The 27,145-nt window shown below is 28.0% G+C and overlaps 1 protein-coding gene across 5 annotated transcripts in view; it reads right to left on the bottom strand.

Annotated features, from left to right (window-relative positions):
* Nucleotides 1-23,098, bottom strand: part of LOC127288736 (protein expanded) — a 373,302-nt gene extending 350,204 nt beyond the window's left edge. For all 5 annotated transcript variants that reach the window (XM_051316373.1, XM_051316370.1, XM_051316372.1 and 2 more), the window contains exon 1: nucleotides 22,508-23,098. The gene's annotated coding sequence lies outside the window, so the exon portion shown is untranslated. The remainder of the gene's footprint in view (nucleotides 1-22,507) is intronic.
* Between the last annotated feature and the right edge of the window lie 4,047 nt (nucleotides 23,099-27,145).

Genomic DNA, 27,145 nt, shown 5'->3' on the forward strand with positions numbered 1-27,145 from the left:
TCAAAAATGTTGTAGACTTCAACTTACTTTAAAATTTAAATCAGAAAGTATTTGAAAAATCTGAAAAAAGTCGATAAGTCGCAATTTTTTCAAAAAAGTCGGAAAAAGTCTCATTTTCTTAAAAAAGTCGAAAAGTCGCAATATCCGAGCCCTGCTAGAGGGTCTTTGAGCCCTTAATTTTGAGATATTACCCAGATCTCAGAGTTAAAAATTGAGTGAATAAAACTCATGGTGCTGTTAAAAACATTCTCCACTCAGGGTGCAGACGGTTTTAAAAAAAAAATTGAATTTATTCAGGTTTGGGTATAGTAGAATTTTGAGCCCTTAATTTTCATGAGCTGTAGAAGTAATAATACTGAATATTATCAAACTTACATATATGGCGGTGCTAGCAACATGTGAAGATGAGGTGCAAGTGATTTAAAAAAAGGCCAATAGCCCGAAATTTCTACCCTACGGCCCTTAAGAGCCCTAAATTAGCCCTAATTCATTTTTAGGTCCAAATTATAAATTTCGAAATGGCAGTTCTAGCTTCACAGACGTAATAAAATGTTCAAAATAGTCCTTTCTCATATTTGCAAACTATATACTTAAAACATACATATTGATAATATTACTATTACGTGATGAACCCAATCGGTTATAGTTGTCAATAACCGGATATTTTTCGTACATCATCGGTAAGGTTCGACCAATTGTATGCTACTAAGAAATAAAATTCCTATTTTCAATGGGAATGTTTTCAAAAAACAATTTTAGATGTTACAATAACCAATTTTAAGATGAGCAATATTTTTAAAACAGAGTGTAATATGTAATATTGATCTAAATGTGGAACATGCATCGGACATTAAGCTTACTGTCGGGGACTAACCCGTGTAGAAATTTATCGTGGCCGTCCTAGTGTTAGCCTATACCCGAGATGAAATTTTCGACCTGTTTTCTACCTTTTAAACCTACTTCAATCGGGGTCGCTGATTACGAATCTGACATTAGTTTTTAAAAATTCAAAATGGCGGATCCAATATGGCGGACTTGGAGTTGAAAATTAACTAAATTCGCTTGAAAATTGTTACTCGGGGGTTTTCGGGGTCGCTGAATACGAATCTGATGTCAGTTTTCAAAAATTCAAAATGGCGGATCCAATATGGCGAACATAAAAATTAAAAATTGGCTGAATTTCTTTGAAAATTGATACTCGAGGGTTTTCAGGGTTGCTGAATACGAATCTGATGTCAGTTTTTCAAAATTTAAAATGGCGGTTCCAATATGGCGGACTTGGAGTTAAAAATTGATTAGATTCGCTTGAAAATTGTTACTCGGGGGTTTTCGGGGACGCTGAATACGAATCTCATGTCACTTTTCGAAAATAATAATTTCATTTTTTTTATCTATCCTGCTCTCACACTGAGAAAAAAGGTTTGAGCTGACAACCAAATATTTCATTCAATATATGTGCAACTAAAATTTTTTGATTGACACAACTAAACTTTAGTTGACAACAACCAAAGTTTGTTTTAGACGACTAAATAAGAAAATGAAAAAGAATTTGGTAGTCTCAACCAAACTTTGGTTGATGTCAACTAAAGTTTAGTTGTGTCAACCAAAAAATTTTAGTTGCACATATATTAAATGAAATATTTGGTTGTCAGCTCAAACCTTTTTTCTCAGTGCAGCGTTACCCAGAACCAACGACGTGGACGTGTCAAGATTTTGGTTCCACCTTGTTTTTTTTTTATTTATTTATTTATTTTTTTTTTATAAATAAAACAAATGACGATCGTCAACAATCTTTATGATAGTAAAAAAAGGTATACATTGGATTCAGTTACAAAAACATAAATGCTAACAATTTTGTAAATAACAATACTGCTGAGCGTAAAAAACGTTTATTTTTACAGGTTACTAATCCAAGGGTTGTCAGGTACATGATTTAAAGATAAGCATCTATTATTTCTATTTAAACATTTAAAATTCTGAAATTCTATTTTTATTTTTTTATTCAGCGACCCTGAAAACCCGCGAGTAACGATTTTCAAGCGAAATCAGTCAATATTCAATTTCATGTCCACCATATTGAATCCGCCATTTTGAAATTTAAAAAACTGACATCGGATTCGTATTTAGCGACCCCGAAAACCCCCGAGTAACGATTTTCAAGCGAATTCAGTCAATTTTCAACTTTATGTCCGCCATATTGGATCCGCCATTTTGAATTTTTAAAAACTGACATCAGATTCGTAATCAGCGACCCCGAAAACCTCCGAGTATCAATTTTCAAGAGAATTCAGTTAATTTTTAACTTTTATGTCCGCCATATTGAATCGGCCATTTTGAATTTTTAAAAACTAAAGTCAGATTCGTAATCAGCGACCCCGAAAACCCCCGATTAACGATTTTCAAGCGAATTCATATGAAATATAATTGTAATATAGTGAAAAACCAAAGGTCGGTCGCTGAGCGACCCACTGTGACGCAAAGGGTTAAACCTTTTGGAACTTTTTTCGTCCTTTTAGCCCTACTTTAACCCTTAACCATCCTTCGATTGTAACATTTTAAACCTAAAATGAACCTTATTAGACCTTGTGAGACTACTTGAATTTTTACTGACAGGTAAACAAACTTTTCTGACCCTTTTTTCACCCTACTTGGCACTACATTCGGCCTTACTTAGACCTAAAAGAAACTTGAACTGAAATTTACTGAAATAAGGTGCAATATAGCTCGACGGACTTTAAAACATGTGTAGGTGCTATAAAATGTAAAACTCAACCAACCATTTTCCACAGAAGGAGTTTTGGTTACATTTAGGTACAAAATTAGAAATAGTATTTTCTTACATACAAAAAATTATAAATTTCTCATTCTAATTCCATTGTTCAAAAAGGGTCCCTTTTGGTGTCCGGAAAAAATAAAAAAAAACCAAAGCAATCATAAAAATGGGACCGAAAAGTACAAAATATTTCAGATGCTTATGGGTTGAAGAAACGGCTATATATATATATATATATATATATACCTATTTGTGTATATACACAAAATATAGTTTTGGAATTTCCAAATTTTTGACACAAAATTTACTATAGTAAAAACACAAGTATCACCAAGCCAAAAACCGTTTTCCCACCAGTCTTTTGTCGACTTCGACAAAGTTAGTTTCGATTTTCTAAAGCGTATATCTCCGTGTGATTAAAGTGATATTTACACAAAGTAATGTAAAAAAGTAATTGTGTCTTAATGTATATTCTTTATAAATTTGATTATTTGTATTCTGTATTGTATATAATTTGTATATAATGACGATGTTGAAGTACGCAACGTTTATGGTAAACGATTTTTCAAGAAATAATTTTTTAGAATGAAAATTTTTAAAAAATTTTGCTTGAAAAATATTTTTTGTAGAGTTTATTAATTAACAAATTATAAAAATTATATTTTTAAATAAACTAGGGTAAATGCACTAATTGCGGCGCGATTCGAGTTAAAACACCTTTGAAATAGAAAATTCGACATTTCTATTGTATAAACTCAATCTTTATAATTAATTGTATCAAAAAAATATTAAAATAATTTTTTTTCATCATATTGCAACATTTATATTAAATATAATAGTAATAATAGTTATTTTTTTATGAACGCGCCGTAATTGGTACACTTACCTTATTTTATAATTTTCCGTGTTAAATAAAAATTAATTTCGAATCGTTGATTATAAACGTTGCGTACTTCAGCATCGTTATAATGTTTGTATTAATAAATAAATAAATAATAATAATAAATAAATAAAATAAATGGTCTATATAGCCACCACGGAAACTTAGATCTTTTACCTTATTTATGGTCATATTGTAAATTGAAGCTAATGACATTTGTTAGTAAAAATATAATATTAATAAATATTAATGCTATAAAATAGTTAATATTATATTTGAGACCGTTGAATTTCTCTGATTCCAACTGTATGTTTTACTTGAAAGTATGGAAAATAAATTCTTAATACATATACATATGTATATAATTATTTTATTTTCCATACTTTTAAGTCGAACAACATACCATAATAATCAGAAAAATTTAAGGATCCCAAATATAATATTAAATATTATGTAACATTAATATTTATTAATTTTATATTTTTACTAACAAATGTCACCAGCATTAATTTACAATAGGGTCGTAAATCAAGCAAGGGAAAAAATTTTTCCGAAGGTCATCTCATAATGACCCTAATGAGACTAAAAACTTCCTAAACAACCCTACAATATACAAAATTCATAATAACAAATTAAATCAATAAAAATAAATTTATTTAATTATTGTTATTTTGCTTCCTCTGTGGAGGAAGCTTTGTAGTCCTTTCGTTTATAAAAATTTTCAAAGAGTCGGAAACAAATTTTTCTCTATATAGAAACATGTTATATGAGATCCTGATCAATTGTCCGGATGTATTTTTGTATGTGTGTGTGTGGATCTCTTTTTTGTTTCGAAGATAACTTTAACAGGTTTTAATGGATTTAAATAAAATTTGGTAGGCTTATTTATCATATTAATATCTCAAAACTAACCAAAGTATTTTAAAAAATACCCCAAAAAAAATTTTATCGTCTGTTTTCCAAAAAATTTTTTTTAATTGAAAAATTTTTAAATAGAAAAATTTAAGGTTATGTATAATAAAATCGTATTCCTTGCATGAAAACGAATCGATTGTTATATATACAGTTTACATTTGAAGTAAATTAAATAAATTAATGAAAGTTAAAAAATAAAAAATTCACATTTTAGCTGAAAAATTTTGTATTTATTTAAATTCAAGTTTAAATATAAAATAATTGTGTTCCTTGAATTAAAAAGAATCGATATAATTGTAAATAATTATAAATTATACTAGCAAAATTAAACGCGCGCGAAATTAGGATTGTAATTGTTTATTATAAAGAAATTAAAATTAATATTATCAATAATATTTTTAATTTATTATAATATAATTACATTGTTAATAATAATTCCTTAATTTTTATCAAATAAAAAAAATATTTATTGATTTTTTTTGATTATCTGTCGATAATTTTTCAGAAATTCTTCAAGAAAATTTTCGATTTAAAATTTAAATTGAAAATTTTTAATATAACATATATCGGTAAAGGTCTTGTAAAAATTTCTTATCATCAAAATATTTATCATTAAATAAAATTTTTTATTTTTTATTATATAATAATAAATAATAATTATTATTATTAATCTATTATATGAAATATATAAATTTTCAATTGCCTATAATAAAAAAAATATTTTGCAAAAAAAAATTATAACCAAAAAATAATAAAAATATTTGTTATTAAATGAAATTTTTTATTATTATATAGTAATAAATAATAATTATTATTATTAATAAATTTAAATTAATAAATAATTAATTTATAAATTATTTAAATTTAATATTTAATATATATATATTATTCAATATTCCTAATTAATTAATTGATTTAACATATATAAATATACATAAAATATAATAATTTAAATTTTATTTTAAATAAAAATTATTTTAAAAAATTTTATATTAAGTTAATATTTAAAAATAAAAATTATTAAAAAAAATTAATATTTAGTCAAAATTAAAAATTTATATGTATATAACATAAATATATATATATAATATAAATATTTTTAATTATAATAACAAAAATAAATAAATATTTTGTGAAAATAAAAAAAAATTTAATTTGTAATATATAATATAAATAATAAATATAATATAAATAAATAATATAAAATTTTTTTTATTATTTTTAAAATTAATTAAATTATCGTGATTTAATTAAATAAATTTTTGAAATTTGATAAATTTATCAACTTATGCAGCTTACTCTAACAGCAATCGAATCAATTTTTCTCACAATCCTCACAATTTTTTTGCACAATTCTAACAATTTTATAATTTTTAATAATTAAAATACGACCGCACAAATGACAATGTCAAAACATTGAAAAATTTTAACCAACACAAAATAATGTCAAACAACACATTAACAAAAAACAAAAGACCTATAACAAATACTAACTTCAGGTGTGGACAGAATGAACGAAAGATATTCAGGATTATTATATGTAACTAGCAAAATTACACGCGCGCAAGCGCGCGTCCAACTGTCATTGCAATGGTTATTTTAAAATAATAATAATATTAATAATAATAATATTAATAATAATAATAATAATTCTGCATCAGTGGAGTAATAAATTAATAATAGATATATTTCTAATTTTCACGTTATCATTTATTTTTACACAGAAAAAAATGAGTTTCATGTTATATAAATAGTGATTTTTTAGTTAAGTCAGCTCATAATTAGTTAATACAGCAAAAATAATTTAGCTAAGTTAATTTTTAAATTTAATAAACTTGTAAAACTATTAGTTCGATTGTTGACGGTAACAACAATGAAAACCCAAGAAAAAACCTATCGAAAAAGTGATGATAAGAAAAACATAAATTAAAACCAATAGTTACAATTTGCGGTGTAAATGTTGATAAATCAATTCTAGTTTCACCAACATAACCGCCGCCACTTGAAATGCCGAGAAAAATTAATTATGTTGTGTCAATTATGATTAAAATATTCTTTGTCACTTATGTATACTGTATACGAAAAGGCAGAGATTGTTGGGATAAAAGATATTACTGACGAATGGATTTTCTTATTGACAGAATGTATATATAACGAGTAAGATCATTTTTTTGTGAATTGATAGTAAAAAAATAAGATTTTTAAGTAAAAATTTTAGAATATAAATATTAAAATTTTAGAAATAAATATTTTTTATAAAGTCAATGTTAGATGATTTTTTATAATTTTTGAAATTACAAAAAATTAGTTTTGCTAAATATTTTTTTGTATTTTCTATAAATATTTCGTTGCAAATGAAAATTTTAAATTTATGTTTTTTTTCAAAAAATTTAATTAATTGATAATTAATAAATATTAAAAAATTATGTAATCAAAAAGAAAATTAAATTAAAAATTAAAATCAAATTGAGAATTTTTTAAAAAAGCAAACTATTTTTATATTGTTTACAGATAAAAAATATAACAATTTAATAATTAATAATAATGAATTTATGAATAATAATATATAATAAATAATAATGAATAATGGAAAAATAATGAAAGAAATAATAATTATAAGTTAAAATGTTCTAATTATCTGTAATAATCATTATATTTAAAAAAATGTATATATAATATAATAAATTTATAAATAATAATAAAAATTATATTATAATTGAAACTTTTTTTTCTATAAATACCAAGTAGGAAATATACTGGTGCAGCACACAATGAACAGTATTTTTTTTTACTTTAAACTGATACTTAGTATATGACTTAATTAATGACGATGAATAAAAATATCCGTCGCGTTAACCATAAAATATTACGAAATCAAGAATCTGTCAATTTTAGAAAAACAAAAGGAACAAAATACGACTAACTTCAAGTGTGGACAGACGGAATGAATGAATGAATACGGAAATTATTATAGTTAATAATAATAATAATAATAATAATAATAATTAATTATTATAGTTAATAATAATAATATTATTTTTTATTAATTTTTAGAAATTTCAGCTAAAATGTGAATTATTTATTTTTTGACTTCCATTAATTTTTTAAATTTAACTCAAATCTATAGGTACTCAAATGTTTATATGATTATATTATTTTTGTATGTTTATTTCACTGTTAATCCCTTCTCCACGAGGAATGAGCCAAAAATTCAGAACGTTCGCCGAACAAAACAAAATTTTTTTTTTTAAATAATTTTTTATTGGAAAACCTTCAGAATGGTGAAAAACTACAATATCAATAATAAAAAATTGACATTTTTAAAAAATAGGGTAAAAACAACCCCCATTAAGAATAAATATACAAATATTACGAATATGACAACTTTCCTGTTCGCCTTTTTTCCTAAAAATATTTTTAAAAATTCTCTTTTATTATCCCTTTCCAGAGTCCACATTCGGTATAACGCGCTCGAACCCCTAAAACCACCCCTAACACATATGAGGCAAAATTCCTGAAATGTCCGAAAAAAAATTAAAAGTTCTCGAATTTAATCCATACTTTTCTAAAATGTTGTTATTGTTGGTGAAAGTCTAAAAATCAATTATTATTGAATTTAATAAAATAGTTTTTGAATTACAACGTATTTAATTTTTGACTTTAGAAAAAAAATTTTTTTTTAATGTACAATATTTATAAGTAGAATGCATAAAAGTTAACATATATATAATGATTTTTAAAGCTTTTTTGACGGGCTACACGCTGTTAATAAAAATTTTTTTTTTTAAATAACATTTGACCTTGAAATTCAATGTCAAAATGTTAATTTACGTTTATCTCAAAATCGGATTTTTTAAAATTATTTTTAACTATCTCAATGGAAAGCTTGACTAATTTCCTACAAAACATGTAATTTTCAGAGTGGGATCTTTTAAAGTTTTTGAGATATTACACGGAAAAAATTTTGGTGCACCGGTTGTACTGGTTAGTTAAAAAATTTTTGTACTTTAAAAACGGACATCAGTTATCCCGGTTTGGTGCAACCTATGTCCCGTACAGTGTGTCTGATGTCCCTTACAGCGCTTCTGACGCGCCAAATCAGGATAACAGTTGCCCGCAACCCATAGTACAACAGTTCTACCGTAGATTGCGCATCTGATGCACCAAAATTTTTTCCGTGTAGTTAATTAATTAATTAATGTTTATAACAAATGAAATATTTTACAAACGAATAAAGTTACCGTAATTCTGAAGTTAGCAATTGAAACATTACGTAATTCCGCATCCAACGAGCCCTGTATGAAGTATTTTGTTTAAGTAGATTGTTAATAAACAATTAGTTAACATTGCAATTGTTTAGTAACAATCTACTTATCCAAAATACTTCATATAGGGCTCGTTGGATGCGGAATTACCTTAACTTTCAATTAATTAATTTAGATTTACGATAACTTTATTTGTTTGTAAGATATTTCATTTTTTATTGTTATTTAACTAAAATTGAACAAAAATTCTTCATATAGGGCTTTTGGATGCTTGTTGTTAGTAAAAAAAAAAATATTTTACAAACAAATAAAGTTATGGTAATTCAAAACTTACCAATTGAAAGTTAAGGTAATTCTGCATCCAACGAGCCCTATATGAAGTATTTTGGATAAGTAGATTGTTACTAAACAATTGCAATGTTAACTAATTGTTTATTAACAATCTACTTAAACAAAATACTTCATACAGGGCTCGTTGGATGCGGAATTACGTAATGTTTCAATTGCTAACTTCAGAATTACGGTAACTTTATTCGTTTGTAAAATATTTCATTTGTTATAAACATTAATTAATTAATTAATTAATTAATATCTTAAAAACTTTAAAAGATCCCACTCTGAAAATTACATGTTTTGTAGGAAATTAGTCAAGCTTTCCATTGAGATAGTTAAAAATAATTTTAAAAAATCCGATTTTGAGATAAACGTAAATTAACATTTTGACCTTGAATTTCAAGGTCAAATGTTATTTAAAAAAAAATTTTATTAACAGCGTGTAGCCCGTCAAAAAAGCTTTAAAAATCATTATATATATGTTAACTTTTATGCATTCTACTTATAAATATTGTACATTAAAAAAAAATTTTTTCTAAAGTCAAAAATTAAATACGTTGTAATTCAAAAACTATTTTATTAAATTCAATAATAATTGATTTTTAGACTTTCACCAACAATAACAACATTTTAGAAAAGTATGGATTAAATTCGAGAACTTTTAATTTTTTTTCGGACATTTCAGGAATTTTGCCTCATATATCGCTTGCCGGACCGTATATTGGTCAAATTCACGACTTTCCTGTTTGCCTTTTTTCCTAAAAATATTTTTAAAAATTCTCTTTTATTATCCCCTTCGAAAATCCATATTCAGTATAACGCGCTCGATCCCCTAAAACCACCCCTAACACATATATCGCTTGCGGGACCGTTTATTGGTCAATTTTACGACTTTCCTGTTCGCCTTTTTTTTCTAAAAATATTTTTAAAAATTCTCTTTTATTGTCTCCTTCAAAAATCCTTATTCGGTATAACGCGCTCGAACCCATAAAACCACCCCTAACACATATATCCCATAGAAGGCCTCAAATTTGTCAAATTAACGACTTTCCTGTTCGCATTTTTTCCTAAAAATATTTTTAAAAATTCTCTTTTATTATCCCCATCCAAAATACCAATATACGTTCCGGCAAGCGATATATGTGTTAGGGGTGGTTTTAGGGGTTCGAGCGCGTTATACCGAATGTGGACTCTGGAAAGGGATAATAAAAGAGAATTTTTAAAAATATTTTTAGGTGAAAAGGCGAACAGGAAAGTTGTCATATTCGTAATATTTGTATATTTATTCTTAATGGGGGTTGTTTTTACCCTATTTTTTAAAAATGTCAATTTTTTATTATTGATATTGTAGTTTTTCACCATTCTGAAGGTTTTCCAATAAAAAATTATTTAAAAAAAAAATTTTGTTTTGTTCGGCGAACGTTCTGAATTTTTGGCTCATCACGAGGAAGCAAATTTTTTTTGCTCATCGTAAAGAGGAAGCAAAATGTTCATGTAATGAACATTTGAATTTACAACTTGTTTATGTTATATAATTTAAATTTAAATTTAATTGATTAAATTAATAAGAATTATTAATTTCAATTTTAATTTAAACAAATTAATTAGAAGAATGAAAAAAATTATCTTATTTTAAGGTATCACATCGGCACTAATCGATGTCAAAAGTTTGTAGCTCGCATTACTACTTCCCGCACTATACTTTCGCCCTTAACTCCCTATACTCTCAGCCCATACTGTACCTACTTCTACAAATACACTCGTACACGTATACCCCACACTAGCAGCGATTGGAAGGAGTATGAGGTTTGACAACGTCGCTATAAGTCTCGCTTTGACTACTCTGCCGTGTTTTCTAAAAACTTAGGTAACTGCAGAATGAAAGATTTCGAGAAAAACGCGAAAAACTGTTTAAACTTCATTGATATGTACCGCAAAGCCTAATTAAAATTTTTAAATGCCGTTTTGTTCCTTCGATTCGTCTAAATTTATTCTTTTTAATTATGTAAAAATAAATGTTGTATTTGTTTAAACATTCAATAAATTATTAAAAATGTAGTTACCGGTATGCTGATTCGAGGGTCGTCGCACGAGAAACTTAGGTAACTGGTAGTTACTTGGTCCCTCGTGCTACGAGCGCCCGTATTAGGCCTCTCGTCGCACAGAAAACTTAGGTAACTGCAGGGAATATATAAGAATTTTCATCTTTCTGGGCAAAAAATAGTAAAAATATATTAAATAATAAACTATAATTATTTAATAAGCTGCGAAAGTTGTCACTATAATTATTGTTTTTTACAAATATTTAATTTTATGGTTAAATTTATTTTAATTATACAATATTAGAGTCAAATATTGTATTAACTCAGAATATATTAAATAATAATATAAAATAAAATAAAATACATAAATAAAATTAAAAAAATAAATTAAATTAAATTAAAAAATAGTAAAAATATATTAAATAATTATATGAAATAAAATAAAAATAAATAAAAAAAAATAATAAATAATAAAGTGTAATTATTTAATAAGATGCGAAAGTTATCATTATAATTATTGTTTTTTACAAATATTAAACTATATGATTGAATTTATTTTAATTATACAATATTAAAGTCAAATTATTGTAGGTAATGTAGTTCGCTGCTTTATTAACGTTTATTTAAATAATTAAAAACGATTTTAATTTTTTAAATAATTGAACTAAATTAATTATATATTAATCATGAAATAAACATATTACTGAACTTCATTTTCTTAATTTATTAATGCTTTTATGTTATTTATTAAAATTAATACTTAATTTTTCAATAATTGATAAATTATTATTTAGGTATAATTATATATATATATATATATATAGTATTGGACCTCCTTTTTCGAGGCCTCGTCGCATAGAAAGCTTAGGTAACTACAGTGCTCTGATAGCACTCTGTAGTTACCTAAGTTTTCCATGCGACGAGGGCTCGAAAAATGAAGTCCGTGTTTTGAGAAACTTAAGCACTGGTGCAGTTACCTAAGTTCTTCAAATCACGACCTACAAAATACGTCACAACACCCAAAGACACCCAAGTTTTTATAGCAGTTACCTAAGTTTCTCAAATTATCACTCATCAATTTTTGCAGTTACCGGTATTTTCAATTATTTATGCAAAAATTATTATTAATAATATTAACAATTTTTAAAAATAATTTGCATTAACAGGTGTATCTTTTTTCCACGATTCCAACGATATAAAAAACTCATTTTTCGATTTTTTTGCAGTTACCTAAGTTTTTAGAAAACACGGCAGTACTGTGGACTACTGTCTCTCTCTAACTAATGTTACCATCCTGGGATGTTGCCACATCAAAGTGGCGGGTGGGCTATATATTGCAAATGACGTCATGAAATAGAATTTTTAATTTATAATTACAAATAAACGGCACGGTAAATTATAAATTTCTTTGTATATTTTAGTTCCAAATTTATTCGTGAATTCAACATGAGTTTTTGAAAAAAATTTATAGAAAACTTATGATGATATTTATGAAAATGTACTTCTCCCCCATACATTAGTCCCGTATCCCAAGCAAAATAAGCAACTTTGATTGCTAATATCTCTGGTTTCGTACGGCGAAAATTCTTCATATTTTGCAAATTTGTCAAGAATGACAATAAGAACATATGGTAAAATTTTCAAGAAAATTTATAGAAAACGGTTTTACCGATGTGATACCTAAAACAAAAAAAGTTTTTTTTTACCAAATGGTAAAAATAAAAAAAATGAAAATATTGACTTGTATATGTTAAATAAATTATTTAACATTAAAAATAAATTATAATTTATATATAATTATTGTTCCTTTATTGTTCTGCTCCTCAAGTTCGTCTCAGTCGCAAACTTATCAAATCAATTTTGTATTTATTTTTCCATGTTAAGGTGGCGTAGTGGCGTAATGGTTATATATACACGTCGGTAAACCTGGAAGTACCACATTCATAAAAAAAGTTTTTACATATGCCAACATTTGGGGCTCAATTAGGGCTAATTTAGTACCACATGCAAAAATTTAGGGCCCTTTACCAATTTGAAATAACCCTTGGTACTGCTGGCTTGACGTCAAGCTGGAAGTACCACACTATAGAACCTAAATATTTTTCAAAATTTCTTCCATAGGAATTTAGGGCTCTCAACTGGGACTATTTAAAATTTTTAAAAACCACCCCTAAGTACAAAAAAACATCCCCAATTATTTAAACTCAATTTAAGCAATCAATAATCATATAGGAATAAAGAGCTAAATCAGGGTTCTTCAATAGCACTAAATTCACTTTTTAAAAGTGCATCCCAACCACCCCAGCCAAGTAACTGATAGATAGTCAACCACAAAAACTACCCTCAACTAGTTAAAACTCAATATTTTCAAAAACAAACACATACGCAATTAAGGCTAATTTAGGGCTCTAAAATATAATTAGATTGGTTATTCAAAAATGATACACCAACTTTAAAAACTACCCCAGAGTGGTTAAAACTTAATTTTTTTTAAAAATAAATACTTAGGAATTTAAGGCTAATTTAGGGCTCTTAAATAAAACTACATTGAGTGTTCAAAAACGATACACCAACTTTAAAAACTACCCCAGAGTAGTTCAAACTTAATTTAAAAAAAAAAGAAAACATTTAGGAATTTAAGGCTAATTCAGGGCTTTTAAATAAAACTACATTGAGTGTTCAAAAACGATACACCAACTTTAAAAACTACCCCAGAGTAGTTCAAACTTAATTTTTTCAAAAAAAAATATTTAGGAATTTAGGGCTAATTTAGGGCTCTTAAATGGAACTACTTTGGGTGTTCAAAAGTGACGCATAAACTTTAAAAACTACACCAGAGTAGTTCAAACTTAATTTTTTGAAAAAATAAATACTTAGGAATTCAGGTCTAATTTAGGGCTCTTAAATGGAACTACATTGGGTGTTCAATAGTGACGCATAAACTTTAAAAACTACCCCAGAGTAGTTTAAACTTAATTTTTTCAAAAAAAAAATATTTAGGAATTTAGAGCTAATTTAGGGCTTCTAAATAAAACTACATTGGGTGTTCAAAAACGATACAGCAACTTTAAAAACTATACCCCAGAGTAGATAAATAATTGGGGATGTTTTTTTGTACTTAGTGGCCATTCATTAATTACGTAAGGGTCCTTAGGGGGAGGGGGGTTTATAAAATCTCTACATGGTCTTACGTGAGGGGGTGGGGGGTAGAAGCTAATCCTACGTAAGATTTTGACAAGTATTTTCCATTTGTATTGATGTAATTAATTTTTTAATGACATTAATATTGTTAAAAACTTACGTAAGAAGGGGGAGGGGGGGTCCGAAAAATCTTATGTATCCTTACATGGGGATGGGGGGGTCAAAATTAGCCAAAATCGTCCTTACGTAATTAATGAATGGCCCCTTAGGGGTGGTGTTTAAAAATTTTAAATAGTCTCAGTTAAGAGTCCTAAATTAACCCTAAATTCCTAAGTATTTTTGTTTTCAATAAATTAAATTTAAACTACTCTGGGGTAGTTTTTAAAGTTAATGCGTCACTTTTGAACATCCAATGTAGTTCAATTTAAGAGCCCTAAATTAGACCTAAATTCTTAAGTATTTATTTTTTCAAAAAATTAAGTTTGAACTACTCTGGGGTAGTTTTTAAAGTTGGTTTCATCGTTTTGAACACCCAATGTAGTTCTATTTAAGAGCCCTGAATTTGCCTTAAATTCCTAAGTATTTATTTTTTCAAAAAATTAAGTTTGAACTACTCTGTGGTAGTTTTTAATGTTAATGCGTCACTTTTAAACACCCAATGTAGTTCCATGTAAGAGCCCTAAATTAGCCTTAAATTCCTAAGTATTTATTTTTTCAAAAAATTAAGTTTGAACTACTCTGGGGTAGTTTTTAAAGTTTATGCGTCACTTTTGAACACCCAATGTACTTCCATTTAAGAGCCCTAAATTAGCCCTAAATTCCTAAATGTTTTTTTTTTTAATTAAGTTTGAACTACTCTGGGGTAGTTTTTAAAGTTAAAGCGTCACTTTTAAACACCCAATGTAGTTCCATTTAAGAGCCCTAAATTAGCCTTAAGTTCCTAAGTATTTATTTTTTTTAAAAATTAAGTTTGAACTACTCTGGGGTAGTTTTTAAAGTTGGTGTATCGTTTTTGAACACTCAATGTAGTTTTATTTAAAAGCCCTGAATTAGCATTAAATTCCTAAATATTTTTTTTTTAAATTAAGTTTGAACTACTCTGGGGTAGTTTTTAAAGTTAATGCGTCACTTTTGAACACCCAATGTAGTTCCATTTAAGAGCCCTAAATTAGCCTTAAATTCCTAAATGTTTTCTTTTTTTTTAAATTAAGTTTGAACTACTCTGGGGTAGTTTTTAAAGTTGGTGTATCGTTTTTGAACACTCAATGTAGTTTTATTTAAGAGCCCTAAATTAGCCTTAAATTCCTAAGTATTTATTTTTAAAAAAAATTAAGTTTGAACCACTCTGGGGTAGTTTTTAAAGTTGGTGTATCATTTTTGAATAACCAATCTAATTATATTTTAGAGCCCTAAATTAGCCTTAATTGCGTATGTGTTTGTTTTTGAAAATATTGAGTTTTAACTAATTGAGGGTAGTTTTTGTGGTTGACTATCTATCAGTTACTTGGCTGGGGTGGTTGGGATGCACTTTTAAAAAGTGAATTTAGTGCTATTGAAGAACCCTGATTTAGCTCTTTATTCCTATATGATTATTGATTGCTTAAATTGAGTTTAAATAATTGGGGATGTTTTTTTGTACTTAGGGGTGGTTTTTAAAAATTTTAAATAGTCCCAGTTGAGAGCCCTAAATTCCTATGGAAGAAATTTTGAAAAATATTTAGGTTCTATAGTGTGGTACTTCCAGCTTGACGTCAAGCCAGCAGTACCAAGGGTTATTTCAAATAGGTAAAGGGCCCTAAATTTTTGCATGTGGTACTAAATTAGCCCTAATTGAGCCCTAAATGTTGGCATATGTAAAAACTTTTTTTATGAATGTGGTACTTCCAGGTTTACCGACCTTATATATACCCAGTGGGAAAAGCACGATTGGCTGAATATTGGTCCAATATTGGAAGCACTTTTGCCAATCTTGGTCCATTATTTTAGCCAATATTGGACCAAGTCAGGGATATTCAAAAATACAAAATATCAGAATTCAGCCAAGATTAAAAAAATTAATTATTAAAAATGAAATATAATAAAAATTTTTGTTATATTTATATATTATATTCTATTATATATAATAACATTATTATTTTACTTCGAATCAAGTGTTATATATAAAATCAACCGGAATAAACGGAGAAAAAAAAAATATTTTCTAAAGTCCTGCTAGGCATTAACAATTATCAGCTGAATAAAAGAAATATTGTGAAGATTCTGTACATATCGCGGATACTTATACCTTAACCGATTTTCTTTCTTTATTTTGCTTTAATGGCCTCTGGTTCCATAGGGACAAATAGCCAATACCATACCCTAACCGAATGATGTTGTTTATGAGAGAGAAAAACACTGCCACCTGGCGGATAGTTGGAAAGTTAACGTAGCGCGAAATTCAAACTGCATGAAGGAAAAACTGTAAGTATAAAGAATTAAAATTAAAAAAATTATTTGTGACCATTATAACATTAATTAAGTTTTGTTTAATGTAATAGTATGCATTCTTAAGTAAATACATTTTCAAGTAAATGTTTATACTTACAGTTTTTCCTTCACGCAATTTGAATTTCGTGCTACGTTAACTTTCCAACTATCCGCCAGATGGCAGTGTTTTTCTCTCTCATAAACAACATCAATCGGTTAGGGTATAAGTATCCACGATATATACAGAATCTTCACAATATTACTTTTATTTAGCTGATAATAGTTAATGCCTAGCAGGGCGTTAGAAAATATTTTTTTCTTTTTTTCCGTTTATTGCGGATGATTTTATATATAACCCTTGTTCTGAAGGGAAATAATAATGTTATTATACACTGAAAGAAATTTTTCGAAATTACTGCCATAATTCATGCTGTTTCTGTCATATCGTATAACTGAATTAACATGGCACTGTTACTGCCATACAGTTTGGGTAATCCAACCAAACGAATAGTACTTCCAAAGAGCAAGATGTCTGAATCAGACATCACATGGCTAATATAACCTAACTTACCTACCAATTTGACAGACTGTATATAACCAATTCAACCAGAAATCTCAACCCAAAGTTTATGGCTGAAATTTCGATACCATTTCTTTCCGTGTAAATAATAAAATATAATATATAAATATAACAAAAAAATTTTATTATATTTCATTTTTAATAATTAATTTTTTTAATCTTGGCTGAAGTCCGATTTTTTGTATTTTTGAATTATGGCCAATATTGAAATTCGAGCCTCTGCATTGGTCTCTACACTCGCAGACTTGGTCCAATATTGGCTAAAATAACTGGTCCAATATTTAGTCAATATTCAGTCTTGGCAATTTTCCCACTGGGTATATTTATATATATATAGGGTGAAATTCCTGTAGCGAACTAAGTGAAAAAAAAGTTGATCGGATCGGGCTGTAACTTGCACATAGTTTAGCCCTAGGGGTGAGTAATTTAACCACGAAGTATTGTTAGGTTTTTTCAAAAACTGTCGAAGTGGGAGGGGGTTGAATTTTTTTGAAAAATTTAAACAGTGAATATTTGAAGACTTGTAACTTTTAAACAGAAAAAAGAAGAAAAATTTGTCCCATATGTTTTTGAAAGGTTTTTTCTTGCTTTTTCAAATGGTGCAAAAAAAATTTCAAAAAATTCAAATTTTGACCCTTTTTTGAAAATTAAACATTTTTTCGAATTTTTTTTTAAGTTTGGTCCTTTTTATTTTTTTTATTTATTTTTTTTTTTGAACGCTAAAAATGTGTATTTTCACCACAAAAAATATTGAGATGTCCTATTTTGTTATTTTCGAGATATTATTTAATTAATTAATTAATGTTAATAAAAAATAAAATATTTCACAAATAAATAAAGTTATTGCAATCCTGAAGGTACCAATTGAAAGCTGACGTTATTCCGCTTCCAACAAGCCCTATATAGACTATTTTGGATTAGAAGATTTTTTTATAAACAATTGCCATGTTAGCCAATTGTTTAGTAACAATCCATTAACGCAAAGTACTTCATATAGGGCTCGTCCCTACTGAAAATCCCCACATAGGCTCCTATATAGGAACCCACATAAGCTCCTATATAGGAAGCCATATGGTTTCCTATACAAAATCGTATACGTACACCCAGAGAAATGTTTTATTTGAATTAAATAAAATATATTTGACTTAAATAAAAATGGATATTTGTCTCAGAGCCTACTATTGTCTCAAATAAATTTTTATATTTAAATTTGAGACAAATAAATTTTTATTTGCTACAAATATATTTTATATTTAGGACAAATTGCAAAATTGCCTGGTATTCAGCCAAATATTCTGGAATTGATATAATTACAATTTATGATTAAAATTGAAAATCTTAAATTTTTACATTTCGTGGTTATTTTTTTGTATGTTCCGTGGATATTGTTGAAACATAACAATTTCCATTTCTCTGTGTCAATGATAAGTTGATTTGAATTCTGCTTCACATTTGAGACACAACAGGGAGAAAGGCACTCAAAATAAAAGGAAAGTGTGATTTAATTAATAAACACTCGCGAATAAAAACATTTCTTTAATGATCCTAAAATTAGTATTTGTTTTAATCAAATAATAATCAATCCTTGTACAAACAACTGCTTGGTCGCGTTAATCTGTCACCTCGTTTTCACTACGTCCGACATCTTTAAAGTTATATCGTATACAGTATTCTGCGCATGCTTGCGTTCAACTCGAATAAACTTTTATTTGAATTAAATATATTATTTATTTGCCACAAATGTACCTTTTTAAAAAGTACTAATAAAATTGTTTATTTGTAAGAAACATATACGACAATTTCAAAGAAACATTTATTTATTTAATTTAAATAAAATATTTATTTGAAATAAATAAAAATGATTTAAATATACGTTTTTATTCAAAACTAATAAATTTTTTCTCTGGGTGTAATGACTATTAACCATAGCAACTTTAAATCTAGTCAGCGTAACCAAACATCCTAGTCAATTCAGTTATGTATAGCTTGGTTAATATTGTCAAAGTCGATTTAGTAGAATTGACTCCTTGTTTGCTAGTTTTATTAACTAAGATGTTTGGTTAATATGACATGTATCTTTAGTCAATTTTGCTAAAGTTTATTTAGTGAAAGTGATTCTAGCCAATGTAACTAAGGTACCTGGTTATTGTGATAAGTTGCCCTAGTCATTCCGACTAATTGTCGAAATCAACTTTGACCAAAATTGCCCAGTGGGTTCCTCTCGTAACCAGGCAAATTAGTCAATTCCTGGCATACGGGAGTTAGGAATTTTTTTCAGCATGTTTAATTTTCAAAAAAGGGTCAAAATTTGAATTTTATTTGAAAAAGCAAGAAAAAACCTTTCAAAAACATATGGGACAAATTTTTCTTCTTTTTTCTGTTTAAAAGTTACAAGTCTTCAAATATTCACTGTTTAAATTTTTCAAAAAAATTCAACCCCCTCCCACTTCGACAGTTTTTGAAAAAACCTAACAATACTTCGTGGTTAAATTACTCACCCCTAGGGCTAAACTATGTGCAAGTTACAGCCCGATCCGATCAACTTTTTTTTCACTTAGTTCGCTACAGGAATTTTACCCCATATATATATTTTATGAAAATATATTTACCACTATATAATGAAACTGATTTATAAAATAAAAAAATGTTGTGTAAAAGTGACTTCAAATAAGTAAACTTGACAGTTTTCTCATTTATACATAATGCTGTAAACTTTATGTTTTTATAAAGTCAAATTTACGAATATTTTATTAAAACCACAATATCAAACAATATCAAACTTGAAAATCAAAATGAAACTGTTTCAGTATGTTGTCTCCTTATCCCTATTTACCCTGAGTTTTCAAATTTTTGGGGTAAATAGGGACAGATCGTCATTATTAACTAAATTAACAAAAATCAAAAATTCAAGTGAATTTCTGTTATGGGAGTAATAAGGAATAAGAAAAAATTTTTTATGATTTTTAAGTCTGTTTTCATTGAAATAAAAGACTTAAATACTGTAACAAAAAAAAAATTTCAAATTGTTCAACTATTAGGGGAGGATGGGGCAAGGATAGTTAGGTAAGACCTTTTCAAATCTAGCGGCCAAACCTAAATATATATCAGCAATCGAATAGTATCTTCAGAAAACCTGGTTATTTGGCTATAATTTTGCTATACATTATTTTGCTGTAGAGTGCAATCCCTACGAGATACGAATGAAAAAGTAAAAAAAAAATTTCAACTATCCTTGCCCCAGTACCGGGGCAAGGATAGTTAAAAGAATCCAAATGCTAAAATTGTCATAGAAAATCAGTAAATTTTCGGTTTCTTTATTTTATTGGATTTAGACTATTTAATATTGATATATCAAGTATTAACAACATGTTTTGAACATTTTCTGAATATCAATTATTGCATTAAAATTCGTCTGAACTAAAATCTGAGATTTAACCAATTTTCTTCAGATGATCACCAATTTCTTGGTCAATAAGCTTCTTTTTTCGTATATAATTACGTACCATTATGTATATCAACATAAAAAGAACAATTAAACATTTTTTTATAATTTTCAGTCGCATTAGCAGGATTTTATCGAGCCGTAATAGTCCTAACTATCCTTGCCCCATGAGCCCATATTTCAGTTTTTTCTAAATTTTAAGGAACGACGTTAATTAATTTGAAAATAAATACGATATTCGTGTTCAGCAGGAAATTTCACTCCGGAAAACACTTACGAAAATATATATTCGGAAGCACTAATATAGAAAACAGTATGATAAACACTACGTTGACATTTTAGCAAAACAGACTTTTTACAAAAATAAACTCCTGACTTCGCAAATGGTGGCAGATTGACTTCCAATTTTTACTATCATCTATTGGTGTTAAGACGCAAATATACCATGAATGACGCGAATTTTGAGCAAGCCGTCTAAACATAACAGCAACTAACTATCCTTACCCCTTAACTATCCTTGCCCCATCCTCCCCTATATATCTACTACAAATTTTATGAAAATTTTTAAATCTTGGGGTAAATGGGGACAGTCAGTTTCATGCGTTTAAAGCTTATCTAAATTTTTTCTGCTGCATAAAATTAATCCTGGGAATGTAAATAACAACTTTAAAAAATATATCCGCAAATATTACCTTTTAAGGGGTTACACGCCACTTTGAAATTTTTAAAAAATCAAAAAAAAAAAATTTTTGCACATCTTTTAGGCATAGAATAAATATGCTATATAAACCCATTGTAGTTGATTAGAGGTAATTTTTAATTTAATCATTGTTAATCAGAACCAAACTGTTAAGAAAACTTTAAACACGTTTTTCTCAAAACTACATTTGAAAAATCGGTGGGCACTCTAGCTGTTACAAATTTCAATCGATCCTCTTATTTTTTTTTGTTTGTGATATAATTATCTTGCGAAATACGTTAACAATAAAAATTAATACATAAACTGCTTCCGTTTTATTTTTACGGTCATTTAAAAAAAGTAGGTATAAGAGGACCTTACCCTACATATACAAACGAACTATGGATAAATGCAGAAACATATGGCAAAAATATTATTTATACTTTTAAAGTTGTAAAATTACTGCACGGACGTGTACGATTCCATCATAACTTTGTACAATTTCTAATGTTAGTATTAATTTATAAATTCTGGAAGCATGTTTGCTGAATTTTATATTTAAAAAATTTTTAGTTTACTAACAATAAGTATCCACTTATTCTATTTTAATTTAATTAAAATTTCATTTCTAGTAATTCTAATTTGAGTGAATACAATTTCTCCGATACTGCTAAATAGTAATTTTTAAGTTAAGGGTTAAAATTTCTACTTCATTTAATGAAATTTTATAATGACAAAAATTTTAACTTGAAATTTAACATTAATGTTCAGACTTTTTTAAAATTGGAAGGTTCATAAAAAGTAGAATTTGTACATTATTAACTTTTGAGATCTTGTTAATAAGAAATATAAAGTTATTTTACTTTAGGACCAGCTGAAGTCATAACGCTATGAAGTTGTTACGTTACTGATATAGAGTAATTTGTATTCTGACAAATAGGGAAAAACGTTGCTGATCTGATGCATGAAGAGAAAAATAGTTTTTGTTTACCTTATGTAGATCCAGTAACACCAAAAGAAAATTCTTACGGTGTCAGAATGACATCCTGCTGCCGTAGATATTTGTATTCAAGTAATCCAATGTAACACAAGAATCGCATAAGCAGCAACAGGTGATCAAAGGAAACTAACACTTGTTGAGGAAAGAGAGATATAGGTTGTATACACACAGCACTAACCGCACAGTGTAAAACGCCGTGGTCGCGTCTGCATGAAATTTTTAAATCTCGAATCAACGCGCCTTACTTCTACTCAATTTCCAGACACACAAACTTGAGGTGTATGTTTTGAAAGACATTTTTACCCGCAACACACCAATTAAAAATCATTTATCAACAGACACATTTCTAATAACTCGCAAGAATTTTATTTTCGGTATTAATATATGTTTCTACAACCTACTCCACCAGAGACCGGCGAGAGACTGGCGCACGCATTGCACCGGCTCACGAACTGATCTTACTTGTGAAAATCTAACCCTACCTGGAGAATACGAGATCACTTCACATTGGAGAACGTGAAAGTGTACATAAGATCGCGCGCTTTTCTACATAAAAGAACTTAAGGCACTTGTACACCTCCGCTGCCTGTGCAGGCAGAAGTTAGAGTAAGAGAGAGAGAGAGAATTCAATACAAATTCTCTCTCTCCCCTCCGCGCGCGCGCTCACTCTCTCTTACTCTAAATAGTTAAATACTATACCTGCGCAGGTAGCCGAGGTGTGCAAATACCTTAATATGTTTACCCCTTAAAAATATGCGCTAAGTTCAATTTTATTCTCATAGTCAGGTGGGGCAAATGTAAACAAAACATATCTAATTTTCATTGAAAACTCAACTTTTTTCTTTTAAATAGTAATTTTTTATATCAAAATGTTCGAGGGGGAATTTACTCTGATAGTCAAGTGTACACTTGCCTGATAATACTCGGTAATACCTGTAATATTTTGTAATGTCTTGTAATGATAAGTATTATTGTGTAATACCATGTAATACTTGTAATATTGTGGTATTATGGTGTAATTCATATACAAAGTATATTAAATTTTGTCACTGAAAAAAATTCAAATAAAAAAATTGCATTTTACTCAATTTATACATGTTCTTGTGTACAAAATAAGGTTTTTATTAATAAAGCAAAGTAATTTCTTTCATGTAAATACAAGTTTAAATCAATTTACATTGTAAAAATGCATATAATTTGACATTTATAGTACTTAACCTAAATGTCACATATAAGTATTAAAATTCTTGTATTTAGAATGTTTTTTTTGAAAAATTTTCCCCTTATAAAACATTATTTGGACATAAACAACACAATAGTTAAAGAATTACGCACTGTTGTTTCAATTTCAAATAAATTTTCAATATCAAGGAAATAATGACCGTTTGGTGAAATAGGCATCTACAGCCGCCATGTTGTCACTTTAAATTTAATATACATGTATCTTAGATTTCAATACCTGTAGTGCATATTCGCTTCATACGCATGTATATTAAATCTAATACAGATTTTTCTAACAGTGTAGCGCGGGAGTTAATGCTGAAGTATATAGCAACTTTGCCATTGAATGTTTACAGAATCAAATCAGAAAATGGTTCTTTAGTAATTGGCCGAATTTTATCTTTTAGCTACCTTACCGGAATAAGTAAAAAAAATCGAGTACAGTAAGACATCTGCTCCTGTAATTACACCGAAACAAAATGCACGAGGCTTAGGTTGTTTGTGTTCGTGGTTTAAGATAGCAAAAAACCAAATATTAAACGTTATATAAACATGGATGCTCACGGATATTATAATATAGAAAATTATATTTGTTCAGTTCCTCGTCCATAGTTAAAAACAAATAGATTATATTTATCGTGTTCTTTAAAAGAAATTTCAAAACATTTGAAATAATATTGTTATTTACGTTTTAAAAAAGAAAAATTTATTATTTTCTTTTATAAGTAGGTAAACAAATATGAGAAATTAAAACTAATACCGTAATTTTCTATTGCGGCGCGTTTGTATCTGTTTCCGTTTCATTTTTTTTTTCTTTTTTTTGTATTTTGAAGATACTTTGCCCGCCGAAATTGGAGCCAATGGAAATATTAAAAATGTTTCAATTACGACGAGGGAAAAAATTTGATCTCAAATAATTTAATTAATAATTGTTTAAATGTGCATCTTCATTAGTAATTGTATCAAAAAAAGATTGAAATAATTTTTTTAAATCATTTTGCAACAGTTATATTAAATATAATAGTAATAATAGTTATTTTTTATAAACGCGCCGTAATTGATGCTCTCGTCTTAATTGATGCACTTACCTTAATATTTAAAAATAACCGACGGAATAGCTCAGTTGGTTGGTGCTCCAGGCTTTGCGGGTTGAGCGAACGAGGTTCCCGCCCCCCATCAGCCGGGGATTTTTCCGACACGTGAGCTATTCTGAGCGGGAGGTTTGATGTCTAGGTGCAACGATATGCATTGTCGATTAATTGTCCGATGTATACCGCCGAAACTAGACAGTCGATAAACCGGTTGTACTCAGAAGAGGTTTTTCTACAGTTTCCCTCTTCTCTGGCGAGAAAACCCAATGACGGGTGGTTCAGGCAAAATGCGAGTACTCCTATCTTCGAAAGTCGCACTGTAGGCGCATTAGGTTAAAAAAAAAATTTTGCAAAAATTTGTAGAATGGTTATGCTTCATCCATAAAAAGTATTTCTCGGGGACTCTTGTCGAGTGCGTAATATGCCAATAGGGCAGGAGTATAAACAGAAAAAAAAAAAAAAAAAAAAAAAATATTTAAAAATATTTAATTATTATTTATTTTTCTATTTCTTATTTTATAGTTTTGCTCTTAAATAATAATTTTAAGAAATTTTATTAAAAGTTCTACGTATAAGAAAGTGCTATTTGACGTGTAATATTTTTTGTAATAAAGGGTAATACTCGATAATATATGTGTAATTCTTTGTAATACAGTAATATTTTGGTAGTAGTATGTAATACTTGTAAAAAGTGTAATACTAAGGTAATAATGGTAATATGTGTAGTTGTAGTCAAGTGTACACAAATTTTACTAGTAAATTCCCCCTCGAAAATGTTATTTTTAAGAAACGTCAAAACTGAACTCTTTATTTTTAATTCGCTTACCTGAATCAAATCTAAAGTTTATTTAGTTATTTTGATTTTAATGCCCAAATTATGTTTTCATCAGATATCTGAATCAAAAATGAATTCAATATCAGAAGTAAAAGTCAACTTTGATTGATAACTGATTTTGTATTATGCATAGGGGAAACCCAAGTAGAAATGTCCGTAACTCGCCGTAATTAAACACCGGTATGGTACTGATCCAATACTGGCCGTCGGTATTGACTTTCAGTACTGGCAGTGTACTGACTAATACACCGAATCAGTACTATATCGAAGGTAAACAAATATTAAAACCAGTACTGGCAGAACACTGTCATTCACACCGAATCAGTACTATGTCGGTGGTAAAAAAACATTAAATGAAAAAGTCTTTAAATTATACCAATAGGTAGAAAACGATGATTTTTTATTAAAAAATATGTTTATTAATTTCTTTCCAATACTTTCTCTCAAAATTTTTGATGTAATTGTAATGTATTATTATATATATATATATATATATATAAAATATATTTGTTTGTATTAGTTAAAAATTTTGTGAGATAAAAAAATTCAAGAATAAATACATTTTATTTTCGTGATCAATAGATAATACGGTCTTCGAAATCAAAACTTTTGCATTAGGGTAAACTACTTCAAGTCAGCACTTCAAGCCGGCGCGGCTGTGCGGTATGCGTATCCGACTTGCGTTCTTAGGGTTTAGGGTTCGATCCCTCATGCGTGCGAGATTTTTCATTCTTAGTTTTAAGTGTTATAAGTACAATATTTGTTTATCTGTAATATTAATTATTAAATAATTAATTAATTAAGTATAAGTGCAAAGTAAAAAAAATTAAATAGTATGAATTAAAAAAAAATTACAACACAAAAATATTTTTTGTAAATTAATTTATTAAAAATAATATAATTTAATTAACTAAAATGATAATTATTATTTTAATTATTTATTATTAATAATAGTTTATATATTCTAAATTAAATTAACTATTATTACCCTCACATTACCTTTTCGTGGTAAAAATGGGAGTAATAAGCTTATAAGGATGAAATTTGCAATGGAAAGAGTATTATATAGTATTTTGTAAAAAAATGAGATTTTAACTCCGGATAAGTACTTTACCAGTATTATGCCAGTATTATTCCAGTACTACGTTAGTACTGGTGAGCGGGACAAAATCAGTACTGGACAGCGTTACCAGCCAGGGTTGGCCCACTACTGGCCCAGTACGGCAGTCAGTACTGTTATACTGACTGGCAGTGTTGGGTCAAAACTATGCCAGTGGCACATTTCTACTTGGGAATGGTCGCAAGATGGGATAGGGAGCAAGACGGGATAGTTGCCTTTATTCACACATTAATGGACCAATTATGATTATACTGCGCATAATGTGGAACCAGGTGATAAAAACCGAGGGGGTTTTCACTAAGAAAAAAAGCGTACACAAAAAAACGGAACTCAAAATGAGTCCTGTAGGCGGCTCATTTTGA

The sequence above is a fragment of the Leptopilina boulardi genome, unplaced genomic scaffold (genome assembly GCF_019393585.1).
Source record: "Leptopilina boulardi isolate dan_hultmark-lab unplaced genomic scaffold, ZJU_Lbou_2.1 LbouV2_393, whole genome shotgun sequence".
Lineage (NCBI taxonomy): Eukaryota > Metazoa > Arthropoda > Insecta > Hymenoptera > Figitidae > Leptopilina > Leptopilina boulardi.